Source organism: Sus scrofa, chromosome 9, assembly GCF_000003025.6.
Source record: "Sus scrofa isolate TJ Tabasco breed Duroc chromosome 9, Sscrofa11.1, whole genome shotgun sequence".
In the NCBI taxonomy this organism is placed as follows: Eukaryota; Metazoa; Chordata; class Mammalia; order Artiodactyla; family Suidae; genus Sus; species Sus scrofa.
The window spans coordinates 47,511,926-47,530,296 of record NC_010451.4 but is presented as its reverse complement, the minus strand read 5'-3'; the positions used below and the strand labels follow the sequence as shown (position 1 = coordinate 47,530,296).

The following is an 18,371-nucleotide window of genomic DNA, read 5'->3' as shown; positions in this document are numbered from 1 at the left end:
AAAACCCAAGTTAAAAAAAAAGCTGTCAAAAAAAAGTCTAAGACACTTAAACTACTTAAATATCCTCATCCCATTCAATACCATTAAAACCATCAAATCCATGCTCACAGAAGAGATATTTATATCATTAAACAAATACAAGCAAGAAACTGGACTCTACATCTCATGATTTATAAAAAAGGACCGATGCAATGATTTTCATTAGATAGGGATTTAAATCTGAATCTTGTTTCACAATTCCCTATTTCAGGATATGTTTGTAAAGATAAAAATAAGAGATAGAGAAAAAAAATCCTCTTAATCTGAGAAGAGCATGTTTTCCAACAAGATTTTACATAAAACACATTAAAATTAAATATTCAAATTTTGTAAACTGAAGTGACAATTTTACAAAATTTGTTAGGACAAGCTGCTTTCTGTGAATTTCCCAAAAGATGCAACTGTGCTTCTGAAAAAGTAGAAAGTCTTTAAACTATGCTGCATAAAATCCTGGAGGATTAAAATCTCTCAGAGGACAAAAACAGGTAGATGGTGGCTCTAGACTCCCATACATCAGAGCTGCTTAGCTTTTATTTATTTTATATATTGAAAAACAAGGCTCTAGATAATTTTTTTAATTTAGTCATCTACTTTTTGTTAAAAAAAATTTTTTTTGGCTGTTCCTCAGCACGTTTAAGTTCCCATGCCTGGGATCAAATCTGCGCCTCAGGAGGGACCCAAGCCACAGCAGAGACAAGGCCAGATCCTTGACCCACTAGGCCATCAGGGAATTCTAGATAATTCTTGACAGCTGCAAAATGCTTTGTGATATGGCTATTTAATTAAACAATTTCCTTTTGTAAAGTCTTAAGCTAGATTCATTTTTTCAGTATAATAAATAATGTTGTAACAAAATTTCCTTTTAACTCAAGTTATGCACTCCCTCTTGATTCCTTCTTGAAGATGAATTTATCTGTAGTAAGGAATCCATATGGGAGATGGACTAGAAATACAGAGGAGTTTGTGTGTATGCTACGTAAAGAGAAAAGAGAGGACATAGCAGTTCCCTAGCTCAATCCCACGAACTCAGTGCTAACCCTTATGGAATCACATAGAAGCAAAAATCTGAAGGAGCTGCTTTAGCAACAGACTCTGTAAGAAAAAGGGCCAAGGTAACATTACTTTGGTGTCCAAGTGTCAAAGCATGGCACAAAATAGGTGAAAGAGACTCTATTTCTGTTAAAAGTAAAAACAAACAAAATAGAGATCCACATAATGGGAGTGTGGCACAAAATAGGTGAAAGACACTATTTCTGCTAAAAGGAAAAACAGATGAAATAGAGATCTACATAATAGCAGTTAGAGGTTTATCATCCACAAATTAAATAAGCACCAAAAAGCTACAACAAACTCTTGGCATTTTCAAATGAATTCATATTTATTGATTACAACACCATTATTACATCTGAAGAGAAAAATAAGCACAAACATAGAAGATACCTTACTTACACAGTATGGAAACTGCACTAAGTACATAGGGAAATTCTCAGTTCTGCTGCATTAAACATGAAAGCAATCCCTAAACTGGGAACCATTCCATTTGTTATGGATTGAATTCTGTCCTCCAAAAAGTTATGTTGAAGTTCTAACCCCTAGTACCTGTGAATGTGATCTCATTCGGAAATAGTCCCTGCACACATTTTTGGTGTCATATCCAAAAAACCTTTGCCTAACAAAATCACAAAGATTGTCTCTTAAATTTTCTTCAAAAGTTTAATAATTTTCAATTTTACTTTTAGGTTTATGATATATTTTGCAATAATTCTTGTATAGTCCATGAGGTATGTGATACAAAGACCCTGAACATGGGCATGAAGTAGGGAAAGAAAATTTCTTTCTTCGTATATGGATATCCCATTGTTCCAGCATCATTTCTTGAAAAGACCATTCTTTCTCTAATGAACTGCCTTTATACTTTTATGGAAAATCAGTTGTACATATATTATGTAGGCCTATTTCTGGAATACCACAGAGGTGAAATGCCCTTCTCATCATATATCAGGGGATATACAACATCAATTTGACTTATTACTAGTGATGTTAACATTGGTTATTTGGTTAAGACAGGGTTTGTCAAACTTCTTCCTGTAAAGTCCCATTTTTTTCCCTTTCCATACTCTATTATTTAGAAGCAAGTCACTAAATCCAATCCACACTAGGGGTTGGGGAGATAAAACTCCATCTCTTAGAGGGAGAACATACATATATTTGGAATTTTTCCTGTAAGGAAAACTTGTATCTTCTCCTGTATTTATTTACGCAATTATTTCTATCAGCATTCACTCATGTATTGGGGTTCTAATCCACTACTATGTCATTTATTTTCTTGCTCAAATTATTCCATCTTAAGTCACTGAGAGTTCTTTCAGGTTGGCACCTGTGTCCTTGTGCACGACCCAAACCTTTTGTTTTTTGAGCACTTCCTTTTTTCTGACACTATAAAGTGATCTAAGTTCATCTTGTATCTTCCCTACTCCAGCCCCAGGATCAGTAATTTATCCAAGGAGCCATTTTATTGGACAATGGTATTTAGAAACCAAGATCTGGATACTGAGTGTGTTTGCTGCTACTGGATGTCAGCACTTGGCCTTCTCAGCAGAGAGCTAAGATTCATGTGAGTATACTAACTCATGTAATACACACACACCTATAATTGTTTCTGTTATCTATCCATCTGCATATTTATTAACCTAAACATGAGTTCTGATTCTAATGTCTCTGATTCTAATCCAGTTACATTCATCTTCCCTCTTTGCTTAACTTTCCTGACAATGAGAAACCTAGCTCCCATCTATGTTGTGTGTATACACATATACATGAAAACACATATATAAAATACATGTGTTTTATATGCTCATATATGTATCTTATATGTTCCTATTTATATATTATATAATATATAGGTATATATACTTATATTTATGTTGTTGGGATTTCTAAAATTTCAAAGCACAATCCACCTAAATTGCTAAGTTTATTGAGATGATAGTCATAATATTCCCTTATTATCCTTTTAATACTTGTAGAATCTGTAGCGATGTCTTTCTTTTCATTTCTGAAAGTGATAGTGTTTGTCTTCTCTGCTTTATTCCTGATCAGCCTGGCTAGAGGTTTAACAACTTTATTGATATTCTTAAAAGAACCAGCTTTTGTTTTCACTGATTTTCTCAGTTTCTACTTCACTGACTCCTACTTGATCTTTATGTCTTTTCTTCCCTTAATTTGGTTTTAATTTGCTCTTCTTTTTATAGTTTCTTAAAGCAGAAGTTGATGTCATTAACTTTAGACCTTTCATCTTTTCAAATAGGTGTTTATTGCTATAACTTTCTAAGTAATTTTAGTAGCATCCCACAAATTCTGATATGTTGGGTTTTTATTTTCATTCAGCACAAAATAATTTCCCATTTCCCTTTTGATTTCTTCTTTGATCCATAGGTTATTCAGAATTCTATCTAATTTCCAAATATTGGGGAAATCTTTCTTTTACTGATTTCTAACCTAATTTCATTGTGGTCATAGAACATACTTTATATGACTTGAGTCCTTTTAATTTATTCAAACTTATTTTGAAGGTCCAGAATGTCATACTATGTTCCATGTTCCCTTGGGAAAAAAAGGGGGGGGGAGGCGTTGTATTATGTTTTTGGCTGGAATGTTCTATAAATGCAATTAGGTCAAATTGGTCAGTAGTGTTAAGTATTCTATATCCTTGCTGATTTTCTGTCTACTTCTTTCAATTATTGAGAGTATTGGGGGATACTGAAGTCACTGTTAATGATTGTAGATTTGTCTGTCAGTGCAGCTATGTCAGTTTCTGTTTCATGAGTTGTTTTGTTCTGTGTGTGTCTTTTTTTGTCTTTTTAGGGCTGCACCTGTGGCACATGGAGGTTCCCAGGCTAGGGGTCTAATCAGAGCTGTAGCTGCTGGCCTAAGCCAGAGCCATAGCAATGCCAGATCCGAGCCACGCCCGTGACCTACACCACAGCTCATGGCAATGCCAGATCATCAACCTACTGAGCGAGGCCAGGGATCAAACTTAAAACCTCATGGTTCCTGGTCAGAGTCATATCTGTTGCACCATGATGGGAACTCCCTGTTTCATGAGTTTAGCATGTCCACGTTTTTTTATTGACCCCTTTATCATGGAATGACTTTCTTTATTCCTAGTAATATTTTTGCTCTGAAAAATATGGAATGGGATGACTTTATTTATTCCTAATATTTTTGTTCTGAAATCTACTTTATCTGATATTAATGTACTCACTAACTTTTGCTTGATTACTGTTAGCAAGGTATATCTTTTTCCATCCTTTTACTTTTAAATTACGTATTTATTTTTAAGGTGTGTTTCTTACAGGCAGCATATAGTTGGGCTTTGCTGTTTAATAATCTCTGCTTTTTAATTGGGGTGTCTAGGCCATTCACCTTTAATGTGATTACTGATATATTTAGGTTTAAGTCTATAACCTTGCTATTTCCTTTTTATTTCTCCCATCTGTTGTTTCCCTTTTTCACTTTTCCACTTTCTTTTGGATTATTTTACTCAATCGATTTTTTCTCCAGTTTTATTGAGAAATAATTGAAACTTAGCACTGTGTAAGTTTAAGGTGTACAGCATGATGGCTTGATTTACACATACTGTTAAATGATTACCACAATAGGTTCTAGCAACATAGATCTTCTTATATAGATACAATTAAAAGGAAAGAAAGAAGAAAAAAAGGAAAAAAATTTCTCCTTGTGATAAGAACTTAGAATTAATGCTCTAAACAAATGTGTATATATATTACACAGCAATATTAGCTACAGTCATATTGTAGTTGATTGATTTTTAAAACAATTTTAATATTCTGTTATCACTCTACCTTAAATTATCTGAAGGTAAAGACCATTTTCTATCTGGTTTTGTATTGCAATTAACTAGTATAGTACTGAGTATATACCTGACAATTTAACATGTTTTATAAATGAATTCATTCATTTACAAAATGTTTTATTTATAATTATGAGGATATAATTGATTCCCAATCCCAGAAACCCCAATTTCCTTCTACTACTATTTTATCTATTTCTTTCCTCAGAGCCCAGCTGAACCAGGGGAAGGTGACTCCATTTGCAGCAACAGAGATGGCAGTTTTTGGCCTAATGGCAATTCCATTCTTTGGTTAAGTGATTGATTCAGAAAGAAACTATGAGAATAGAAACAAAGTTTACTGGATGCATCTGTGAAAGTATTTTCTTTCTCTTAAGAGAAAACCACATGAAACTTCTTTTTCTCTTCTGCTGGACATGAATAGGAAGCAAGTAGCTCTGATTGGATACTTAGTATTCAATCTTAAGGACTAGTTTAAGAGGAAGCTAACACTAATGATGGCAAAATTTATAAATGGAAAGAACTTGGGCCATTGACACAGTTACACTAAATGAAAACTCCCTCAACCCTATCTCTAGACCTTTTAGGTAAGCCAGTAAAGGTCTTGTTTAAGTCAGTTTCCTGTTATGGGCAAACAAGTACATACTAAATTACACAAACAGCAATCTGTGCCAAGCACTGTTCTAGACACTAGAGGTTACCTGAGTGAACACATAGGGCCTTAGGGCTAAAGAAATTTACATTGTACAAGAGGACAGCAGACAGAGAAACAAATAATTGTACCAAATAATTTCAGATAGTGGTAAGTTCTATGAGAAAAGTAAAAAAGAGATGTATCTGTGACTAAATGGGTTAATTTAGTTTCTTCAAAGACCTCTAGGGCATTTGAGCTGAGACCTAAATGAGGTAAAGATGTCAGCCATGAGAAAAGATTTGGACCAGAGTTATAGGCAAAGCTTCGGAAGAGCCAGTACAAAGGTCACAGGGAGAAGAAGCTTGATATATCAGAAATCCAAGTCTGAATTCCACATTATCTTGAAGTTAGATTTTATTTAGGAAGAAGAATAAAATGAAGATAAACTAGCCAAGAAAGGGGGGGTAGCTGTTAGATTGTCCTTTCTATCCTAATTTCTCTAGATAACGTCTGAAACTCAGCTTTTTTTTTTTTTTTTTTTAAAGTATGACATGATTGAGAGGCATCTGGTAAACTCAGAACCATAGTTCAGCCATTTAGTCTGTGCCCAGGCAAGTGTTTTGAGCCCTGTTCTAACACAAGCAATTGGATTTTTCCAAGAGCTGATGTCAGGGCTTTTCACAGAGACAGAACAGCATTTACAGGCCAGAGAAGGAAAAAGGGTTTCCCCAGCAGCTATGCTCAATGTGGCCTTTGTACTATTCCTGCCAGTGGCAGGAAGACCCTGCTAGATAAAGCTATTTAATTCCTGAAAAAAAACTCTACCCTGGGAGGGTGAAGTGGGGTGAATGGACAGATTCCCCATTAGCGGAACCCAGGTTAGTTTTCTATCAGTGCTCAAACCCAAATTTAAATAGGTTCATCATCAGAACAAAGGTTTCTGAATTTTTATGAGAAAAACCATTCTGTTTGAATTTGTATTTAAAGAGAAGATAAACTGGCTGGAAATAAATGTAAATTAGAGAAATAAAGAATAACACAGTAAGCTGGTCTGTATTTCCTGAGGTTGGATTCCCTGGAAAATACTCATTTGGGAAGAATGGTAATTAGCTACGGAATGCTCAATAACTTGAGGTTACATTTGGTTGTTAAAAATTATGCTAGGCAGATGGCTTCATATATATGTCCTCCATTATTCATAAGAATAATTATTAACAATTAAAATCATGCTAATATTAGCTAAAACTTACTTGAGTAGTTTTGAGTACTTACCCTACATTAGTCTCTACATTAAGTACATTATACATGTATTAGTTCATTTTATTCCAACAAAAATTCAAAGGTATAAATATTATTTTAGCTTCATTTTATGGCAGAAAAATGTGAGTTTCAAAGTTAACTTATACAACTTAGATAATTAGTAGATGGATTACTTTTGATTGAAACCCTCATAACCTAACTACAGAACCTACTCTCAACCTTTAGACTACTGCCTTACAACAAAACTTCCTTCGTATAGCTTTTTACAGTTAACTAAGTTTGCACATGAGTGAGAATCAGAAAACTAGATCTGAAATAACTACAAAATACTTAGCTAGAAAAGCATTCATATCCTTTATTAGTTTTAGGCAAAGATAAGCCAATATAAACTGGTTACAAAACAATTCCCAACCCTACAGAATCTGTCTCCACTCTCAACACCTGGTGGAGAAGTTAGTTAACATCTACTTGCCACATGGGCAACTTGCCAGCTACACATCTGAAGAGAAACCTGTTTCCACCTGAATGTGTTTCTTCCTGGTAACACATTCTCACCAACCATTCATTTCTTCAACAAATCTCCATTAAACTCCAGGTAAAGATGGAAAACAACAAAAGCAATTTTACTCCACTAGCCTTCCTCAACACTAAAAGCAAAAGTAGAGGGGGGGAAAATCCATCTTCCATGGAAGAAGGACATGATTACAGTCTTATATCACTAATTACAAAATATACTTGCCAAATCAATTAAATTCTGGATCCATACCAAGGAAGACTTGGTAGACCTGAACAGGAAAGAGATTTCTCTAAGCCTAAGGATCATATATCTGAAATGAAGACAATTATCCAGATGTGTGGCTAGAACAAGGGAGTAGGGGACTCTGCAGAAACCCAGAACAATAGGAGGAAGTAAAATTAAAGAAAAAACAACAACAACATGTTAACACATTCCTAGGTTTAAGATAATGCTGGAGGTAAAGTGGAGATAAAGACAGAAAGAGCAACTGCCCTCAGAACACAACACAGAGAACCTTAGAACTCACTGTGGCTCAGCAGGTTAAGAACCCTACTAGTATCCAAGAGGATGCAGGTTCAACCCTGGCCTCATCCAATGGGTTAACGATCCGGCATTGCCGCAAGCTGCAGCAAAGGTTGCAGATGTGGCTCAGATCTGGCACTGCTGTGGCTGCAGTGAAGGCTGGGAGCTGCAGCTCCAATTGGACCCCTAGCCTAGAAACTTCTATATGCCACAGGCGCAGCCCTAAAAAGAAAAAAACAAACAACAACAAAAATTCAGGAATGTAGAAGCTAAGGTAAAAGAATTGAGGGTAAGCACTGAATCATTTAACATAGAGAAGTTAATATATACCTCTAACAAAAGCCACCCCCACTGCCATCCAATAAAAGACTGCTATTTCCTCAATGGAAAATTTGTCTTCATCTTGTGCCCTTACTATACCCCATATGGTACTTCTGCATATAGTACTCATTTTGTAAAAAGCATTTATTTGTTGATCTATCACCCACCCCACTAAACTATAGGAATATAAGCTCTATAACACAAGGATCTCTGGTTCATTGCTGTATCCCAGGACAGTACTAGGCACAGAGATAGTCAATAAATATTTATCCAATGAAAGAATGGGTAATATTTATCCACTGTCAGATGGACTTCCTCAACCTTCTGGGCTCCAAACAACTGCCATCTGGGCAGAGCAATTTAGATATCCCACTGGCATCTCAAATTCAATAAATCTAAAACAAAATTCTTACTCTGCCTCTCAAAATTTTCTTCTCCATCTCAATAAATAGACCTACATGCACTTAGCTGATCTAGTCAGAAACCTAAAAGTCATTAATGACACTTTTCTCTCCCTCAGGCCTCACATTCAATACATCCCACTTCCCATCCATCCAACAATATTTATTAGGCATTAGCTGTATACCAAGCAATGCTCAAGAGACTGAAGACACAAAATAAATGTCACTGTCTTCATGGAGCTGAAAATCATCATCACATTCTACTGATTTTACCTTCAACACATATCTCAAATTTGTCTATTTCCAACCTTCACCATTGTTAGCTTAGAGCTAGCCACCTCATCTCAAAACTAGATTATTGCAGTAGTTTAATAGGTCTTGCCCCTTCTACTCTTACACACATCTTCCAATTCATTTTCCCATACAGCCATACAATTTCAAAACAAATTTTGGCATATCCCTCCTTTGTTTAAATTCTTTTAATAGCTTCCCACTGCATTTAGGGGAAAAAAAAAAAATCCAAGCACCAAACATGACACGCAAGGCCCAAATATAAAACATAGATAGCTCTTTTGTTACCTTTCTAATCTCAACTTTTGCCACCCTTCTGCTCACTCCCTATGCTCTAGCCACAGTGGTCTTCCTTCTCCCTTGCATGCTTCCCCCTAAAAAAGGAATCTTACATTCTGCTCCATTTGGGACACTCTCTTTGCCAACCCAACTCCTGATATATTTTAGGTCTCTACCTAAAGGATGCTACTTCAGAAAGGCATATCCTGACTTGTTTCCCAATTTAAACTAAGCTCCTCTTGTTACTGTCTCCCATAATTACCCTGTCCTATTTTTTAAGACATTTTTACCACATTTTATAGTTTCAATTATTTTGTGTTTAATGTTGGTTTATATCATTAGACAGCTCCATAAGTACACAGTAAATCTGGCATCTGACACAGTTCCTCAAAATGTTCAATAAATATTTGTTGAATGAAGGAATACTTCACCTAAAGAAAAAAGTCAAGTAGAGAAACTCTAAGTGGAGTTCCCATCATGGCTCAGCGGAAACAATCTGACTAGCATCCAGGAGAACACAGGTTTGATTCCTGGCCACAGTGGGTTACGGATCCTGCATTGCTGTGGCAGTGGTATAGGTCAGCGGCTACAGCTCCAATTCGACTCCTGGCCTGGGAATGTCCATATGCCTCGGCTGTGGCCCTAAGAAGACAAAAACGAAGGGGAAAGAAAAAAAAACAAAACAAAAAAAAGGGAGTTCCTGTCATGGCGCAGCAGAAAGGAATCTGACTAGGAACTGTGAGATTTCAGGCTCAATCCCTGACCTCGCTCAGTGGGTTAAGGATCCAGCACTGCCCTGAGATGTGGTGGAGGTCACAGACTCGGCTCGGATCCTGCATTGCTGCGGCTGTGGCTGTGGCCATAGCCAGCAGCTGTAGCTCCAATTTGACCCCTAGTCTGGGAATCTCCATAAGCCACGAGTGTGGCCCTAAAAAGCAAAAGAAAGAGAGAGAGAGAGAGAGAGAGAGAGAGAGAGAGAGAAACTCTAAGCAAGGGAAGAAGCATATGCTGATGTGTTTGGAGAAAATGCAGTAGCTCAGTATGGTCAAAGTTGGGTGGGAGGAGAGTAATGATGTCTGGAGAATAAACAGTAGCCAGATAAAAGGGGGGTCTATATTCCACTCAGAGGAATTTAAACATTGGTCTGTAGAAAGGTTCTTAATCCAGGTTTCAGCTTTTATAGGGATTGAATATTCTGGACTGTGAAACTCTAGAGAAGGTTCCAAAAGAGGTCCGTAACATTCCTCCCCAAAGAACCCCAGCTAAAGACAATGTAGGAATACCAACAGATTTCAAGCCAGGCAGTAATATGATTCAATACGTATTTTAGAAATACTGCCTTGCAAACAGGAATGAAGAATGGGGAGGAAGGTATGAGGGCTGGAAAATTAATTAGAATATAATAATGTTACAGATTAAAAAATGACGAAGACTGCAATAACAAAGGCAATGAAGTAAAGAGTAATAATATGGAAATAAATACTGAAGCTCCAGCAGATTTAGAAAAAGAGGAGGGAAAGGAACTCCAAAGATGTTGGCTTAGATAACAAAACATCTGATTGTGCCATTCACCATGGAAACAAACGCAAGAGCAAGTTTCGGAAATAAGCAGTTTTATGTTTGTCAAGGCACCTCCCAGATATCATAAGTAAGGACCTACTAAAGACTGGAATTCAGAGAAGAGACTGATCTGGAAATTCAGATTTGGATGACATCTGCATGGTAACAGAAATCATGAAGGTAGATGGGACTCCCCCAAACATTCACTTAACATCATCTGTAAAATGCAACGGTTAGACTAAATCTGAAATACACTGCTAAAGTAATATGATTTTATGCATTACCACTAATTTTCAGTGAATAAGAAAATCCATAAATTTATGATAAAAAGTTTATTTTAATGTTCATTTTATGTATCTATAGTTTCTACTTCCCCATCATGTTCTTATAACTCAAATTTATGTCACAACTATTACATAGCAGAAAAAATAGTAAAAATGTTTAGTTAAGACTTCCCTTGCAATGCTAGAATGTTGGCACTGGTATAATTCACCCATTTAAAAGAGCACTATATTGAGAAATACTCTGAAATCCTTCCTTCTTAAAAAATGTATATGCGAAATTCCCTGGTAGCTCAGCAGGTTGAAGATGGCATTGTCATTACAGCAGCTCTGGTCATTGCTGTGGCATGGGTTTGATCCCTGGCCTGGGAACTTCCACACGTTGTGGGTGCAGCAAAAAAACAACAAAACAAAACAAAAAAACCCTTCAAAGTAATGAGATTTGTTTCCACGAATCACATCTGAAAATCTCTTACACTGAATAGAGTCCATACAATGTTAGAACTTACACTGAATAGAGTCCATACAATGTTAGAACTCAGCTGGGTGACCTAGTCCAATGTTCACACTTTACAGATATGATGTTAAATGATTTATCCAATCACTCAATATCTGGCAGAGATTCGGACACCTATTCACTCTATTAGCATCACTCTTCATGGTGTGAAATAACTGTGATAAAACGTTTTAATCTCTCATAAGGAAACTGTGGAAAGAGTTTTGACTAACTGACCTGGGCTTCATCACTTTATGGTTTTGTTACTTATGATCAATTACTTAGCCTCTGAAAATAACTTCTACCTATAAGTGAGAGATGGTGATAATTCTGTGACTAGGTTGTTAATGAGGATTAATTGTAGTAGTTTATGCAAAATAACTATGTCAGTACATAAGTATGTGAGTAATACTTATATTCCAGCACACAAAAAGTTCATCATATGTATAAATTTTTATACCCTCTACCAGACTATAAAACCCTATCTATTTTTAAAGTGCTGAACATAATGTCAACTCAATAAGCATTTGCTAATTTGTTAGTATTCTGAGGAGCCAACTAGCTTTCAAAATATGGCCAACAGCAGGATAACTCATATCACTATGACAGAGATATTCAAATTAACTGAAAGCTTCAGAATATGCTTTAAAATGTTTTTGGTCTATCTTTTCTAGAGCAGTATGTAGAACTAAACACTTTTTAGTAAAACTATGGTCCCAGGTCTTTCTGTTTATAAGAAAATAACTTCTACCATGAAAAACATCTTCAGGAGAAAATAAAAAAGCCCGCAGCATTTTATACCACTTCTACTTTTCACATTCACGCCTCTGCTCTTGTATTCAGAGATATGAATGCAAAAAATATATTCAGAATTGCAATTCCAGTGCCATCACATAGTAATCTGGCAGCTCCTTCATATTTATAACCAACATTTTAGCTGACAAAAGCAAAAATACCAGAAACTGAACAAAGGATACAATAATTCAAATTGATAAGAATATCTAATGTTACAGATATTATCATTTCCAAATGACTGTATATTTTAATTTGGCTTCAAATGAAAAAACAATCACAAAGATTATTCTGTAAAAACATTCCCTTCCCCCACTACAGGATTAATCCCTGTGCCCCCTCAGACCCCATCCAAGGTCTCTTAGGTATTAAAGGAAAACAACATCCTGAAGCTTCAGATAATTAAATCATAATTTATAGACTAATAAATCAAAGTATCTAGATAAGATTCTGGAGAAGTTATGTCAATTCAGTTCTAAAAAGGTAAAAGAAGGATGCTGCTTCCTATCCTTTCAAATAAAAATATCCCTGCAATGCTGGATGTTAAAACCTTTGTTCTCAAGCTAAGCAATTAAAACACAGGTTTTCAAAACTAGAAATTTCCTTCCTTTAGCTCAAATCAGTTTTTAAAACATGAAAAAAATCCCAAAAGCTATTTTAAGAATAATGAACAATGTAAAAACATCATTTTCCTTTCTTATTTTATCTCTCTGTTATAGGTACATCTCTTTCACTGAAGCTATTTTTCTACCATTTTGCTACGTTTCATACACCACCGAGAAAACAAAGACTGCTATAGATTACCTGGATCACCGGACAAATCAGCAGACAAGTAAAAGCTCAAAAGGCTCGTTTCCATGGAGTAGAGGAGAATGAAATCCTCACCAAAACACCATTCCCTTAGCATCCCTAGGCTTTTCCTTTATATGTACAGTCAGGATCCTTGGAAAGGCATTTGTGGGATGATTTTACTGACCACAAGAGGGATGATATGAAGAAACCCCACCTCTTCTCCACCCCCAAGCATCTACCATCATCAACTGAAGCCCAACACTGCGCTGCTAATGGAAATGCAAAGAACAGCATCCACATACACTGCTCTGAAAGATTACACTGTAAAATTGCATAAATGATAAAGAAAGCAAAGATGTAGCTGGCAATATGTTAAGGGAGTAGGCCAAACAGCTCCCATAAATTAAAAATACTCACAAAAGATCCAATTATAGAGCCACAAAAAATTAATTTCCTTCAGAATTTCCTGAATAAAGCATGATTTTTAGAAAGATATATGTAGTGTCTCCATCAAAAATGGAGTTCCTTAAATATCTTAAAAATTTTACTGTTACTGCTCCTTTCCCTAAAGCCAAATAAACCAAGTAAGTTAGGATTAACAAAAAAAAAAAGTCTCCTTTTGTTAGTAGTGTGACCCCTTCAAAAATAATCTGGAAGAGGAGGTGGGGGTGAAAGAGAAACAGATAAAAAAAATGGGAGGACAAAAAATACTTTCTGCCCCAAAAAGCCTAATTAAGTTTGTAAGTAAGGCTAGGAGGATTGAAATTTCTTCATGCTACTCTACTTGTGTTTGATTATTGTAAATCTTCCCTGGTCTCTAAATATGCTCCAGGCAATAATATGTCTGGCATTCTATTAACTGGGCATCCCTGTCACTTACACTAGAATGAGGGAGGGACAAGAGACCCACTTATTCAATCTAATCCCTAGATGCCATGTAATTTTGCTACAACAGTGATTTTCCTCAAACACTGCTCTCTAACAAATGCACTGCCACAATAAGAAGACTCATTAGCCTCTACTTTCCTTTTATGAAGCATCTACGCAACTTGATAATCTGCACATATGTAATTTCTGGGATCAATATATTAGTGATGAATTAAAGACCTATTCTTTATTTTATAATACATGTTCCCCAAAACATCTGAATATATCAAGTTAAAACCCAGTAAACATTTCATTTACATAAATTATACCCAGCCACAAAAAATTAATTTTCTTCAGAATTTCCTGAAGAAACCACAATTAGTGATCTATGAAGAAGCATCTTCTAAGAAAGCACCCCTTGGCAAAAGTACTTTGTAAGAAAATAAACAAATAAAAGAGGAAGAAACATAGGATAGATAAACGAATAGATTTTTATAGACTTTCTAAACTAGAGCCTGATTTCAATGCTCTACTTGGGCAATACTAAAGATAAAATTCACCGAATTTATGGTTTATAAGTACTTAACAGAGAAGTAATAATATGATTTATCATACAACCACATAAAGCAGAAATCACATTCTTAGATGTTTACCCAAGCAATATGAAAATTTATGTTCGCACAAAAACCTGTCCATGGATGTTTACAGCAGCTACACTTATAACTGCTAAAAACTGAAAGTAATCAAGATGTCCTTCAATGGGAAAATGGTCAAACAAATGATTCATCCATATAATGGAATATTGTTTAAAAATTTTAAAAGAATGAATTCTTAATTCACACAATATGAATACATTTAACTATATTCAAGAAGTCAGATGCAAAGTCCAAAGATTTTCATACCATTCCATTCATATGGCACTCTGGAAAATGTAAAAATTAAAACGATTAGACAAAAAACAGGTTAGCAATTACTAGAGATTAGGGGAGGGGAGAGTGGCTGACTACAAAGGGGACACACAAGGGAAAACAGAATGCAGGATCTGCTCTGCACATTAGGAAGAATGAACCACACTGAATGTTGATGATACAACAATAAAAACCATCAATCTGATTGTTAGAAGATTCCAAGATGAAATATGGACTGTGAAAAATGAATATAATTACAGTGCAAATTATGACCTACCTACACTGAAGGGGTGGGGGGAGGAGCTAACCTAACTAATTTTGGAAAACAATATTTTGACTGGAAATTATAAGACTAATGACAAAAATAAACACTGTATTCTAATTGGAAAATTTCTCATGGGTATATGCATTAACAGTTCTGAAATAGCTTTTCATGTATACTGGAGCTAAACAAATAAATAAATGGATAAGGATGGTCAGAGCCGGGTTTCTGTCAGATAGATAAGTCACACATAAACAAGCAAGGAAGAACACAGTGAACACTGTGGTACTGAATTAAAATCAGAAAGATGAGCATAATCTCATGTTTAACTTAATACAGATACAAATAGATACAGAAACAACTACAGATTGTGTGTATACATGAGTTACTATGCATACATATATTTAACTAGCTCTGTCTCTTGAGAGGGCCTACAGGCAATGGCACTCAACAGCTATAAGCACACCCAGTGCCCACATTTTGGCTTCTAAAAATCATTCCCCAATACAAGGAATCATAGCTCCTTGGGAAAAATGGCTTATTAAAGAAAATAGAAGATGAGCCTAAGCATCTTATAATACCAGAAAGTAAGAATGCACTCAAAAAACAAAAGGATAGGAGCAAGTGCCAACCTAAAAGCCCTTCCAGGGGTCAAAGCTAGAACAATATGAGCAACAAAATTAAAACACAGTACTGGACAAGAACTCAAAAATATAAAATAAATATACATTAATCCATATTGATATAGGTAACTGAATAAAAAAAGGAGGGAAGATACAAATTTTCCTTACAGAGGAATTCCAAATCAAATATGCAAATACTTCCTTCCCCCTCAAGTATGGACTGGATTTAAGTGACTTGCTTGAAAAGAACAGTATATGGAAAGAGAAAAAGAGTAACTTTAGAGTGGAGAAAACTGGCAAACACTATCCTAGCCAAGTGGTCAAGGTTAATCCAATCAGTGATGCAGTATGAATGTCAGGTAGACATTACATACTCCTGAAATGATAAAATAAAAAGAGCACTCTGCCTCTGTGGGATTCTTTCCACATAACCCTAATAATGACAAACAGCATCAAATCCAGACTGGAGAGTATTCTAAAAAACATCCAGCCAGTACTCCTCAAGGATGTTAAGGAGTACTTAACTAGAAGAGACTTGGGAAACAAGAAAATTAAATGCAATGTTGTATCTGGGAACAATCTAAAGAGACCATTAATGTAAAAGATGATGAGATCCAAAAAAAGTCTGTAGCTTAGTTGTTTAGTTTAACCAGTGTCAGTTTCTTAGTTTTGACAGATGTACTGATTACTGTTAACAATGATGTTAACAATCAGAAAACCTAGGTATGGGGTATATGGGAACTCTCTGTACTATTCACAACTTTTTTTTAAATCTAAAATTATTCCAAAATAAAAAAGCTACTGAATAATTAGTCTATGATGCTAGATGTCAGAATAGTAAGCACTCTTAGGTAGCGACTTCAACTGTAGTTTAAAAACATTCATACAAAGAAAATTCTAGGCTCAGATGACTTCACTGATAAATTCTCACAAATATGTGAAAAAAGAGATATTAACATCATATATACATTTTCTGAAAACAGATAACACTTCCCAATTCATTTTCTGAGGCCAACATTAGCCTGTTATAAAAACAAAGCAATAACATTATAAGAAAATGGAAAACAAATATCCTCTGTGAACACAGATGTAAACATCAAAATATTAGCAAACCAAATCTATCAATATATACAAAGAAAAATACATAATGGTGAAATGGAGTTTATCCCAGGAATACAAGGTTGGCTCAACACTCAACATTCAATGTAATTCACCATACCACCAGTCTTTAAAAAATAAATCACCTAAATAAACACATAACCAAATATTACAAAATTCAATACCCATTAATGACAAAATTTCCACTGAACTAAGATAGGTTAACTTCCCCAAATTAATAAAAGACATCTATAAAACACAAACACATAACATCATACTTAATGGTATTAAATTGAAAGGATGTCTACATGCCCTCTCTCACAACTTCCATTTAACATATTAGTCAGAGGAGTAATATATATACATTATTCATGGATCAGAAGATTCATACTGTAAAAATATTTTTTCTCCCCAACCTGAACTAGATTCAACACAACCATACTCAAAATCACAGCACTTCTTAAAAAAGTAGACACTGACGTGTTGATTCTAAAATTCATATGAAAATAGGAGTTCCCGTCGTGGTGCAGCAGAAACGAATCTGACTAGGAACCGTAAGGTTATGGGTTTGATCCCTGGCCTTTCTCAGTGAGCTAAGGATCTGGCATTGCCGTAAGCTATGGTGTAGGTTGCAGACACGGCTAGGATCTGGTGTTGCTGTGGCCCTGGCGTAGGTTGGCAACTATAAGCTCCAATTAGGGCTCTAGCCTGGGAACTTCCATATGCCATGGGTGTGGCCCTAAAAAAGACAAAAGACAAAAAGAAAGTAAAATAAAATTCATGTGAAAATACAAAGGATCTAGAAAAGCCAAAATAATTTTTAGGAAAACAACAAAGTTAGCAAACTTACACTATCTTATTTTTGAGATTTAAGATAAAGATAAAAAAAAATCAAGACATAATGATAGGCATATTGATCAAAAGAACAGAGCATAAATAGGCCCATGCAAAGATGGTGATTATATTTTTAACACAGATGCCAAGGTAATTCTATAAGGACAGAATAGTCCTTTTTACAAATAGCACTGATACATATGTCAAAACCCACAGACAGACACAAGCACACAGACACACACCCACACACATACATATACCCCTATCTCAATCCTTACATCACTATATATCCTAGGCCTAGACCTAAGAGTTAAACTACAAAATTTCTAGAAAAATTAGGTAAAAATTCTTGTGACCTTGGAATTAGGCCCAAATTTTTCAGATAGGGCCCATAAAGCAAAAACATAAAAGAGTTCATAAATCAAACTTCATGAAAATTAAAAATGTCTTTCTGGAGTTCCCATCTTAGTGCAGCGGAAACGAATCTGACTGGGAACCATGAGGTTGCGAGTTCAATCCCTGGCCTTGCTCAGTGGGCTAAGGATCTGGCATTGCCGTAAGCTGTGGTATAGGTCGCAGATGTGGCTAGGATCTGGCATTGTTGTGACTCTGGCGTAGGCTGGCAGCAACAGCTCCGATTAGACCCCTAGCCTGGGAACCTCCATGTGCCATATGCCACAGGTGCGGCCCTAAAAAAAAGACCAAAAAAAAAAGTCTGTTC

General features: G+C 35.6%; 1 protein-coding gene across 7 annotated transcripts in view; it reads right to left on the bottom strand.

The window, feature by feature from the left end:
• ARHGEF12 (Rho guanine nucleotide exchange factor 12) overlaps positions 1–18,371 on the bottom strand; it is a 146,469-nt gene that overhangs the window by 90,738 nt on the left and 37,360 nt on the right. The window contains exon 1 of one of the 7 annotated variants that reach the window (XM_013979480.2): positions 13,071–17,356. The exons of the other annotated variants lie outside the window; for them this stretch is intronic. The gene's annotated coding sequence lies outside the window, so the exon portion shown is untranslated. Of the gene's footprint in view, positions 1–13,070; positions 17,357–18,371 lie in introns of those variants that run through there. 7 annotated transcript variants of the gene reach the window in all.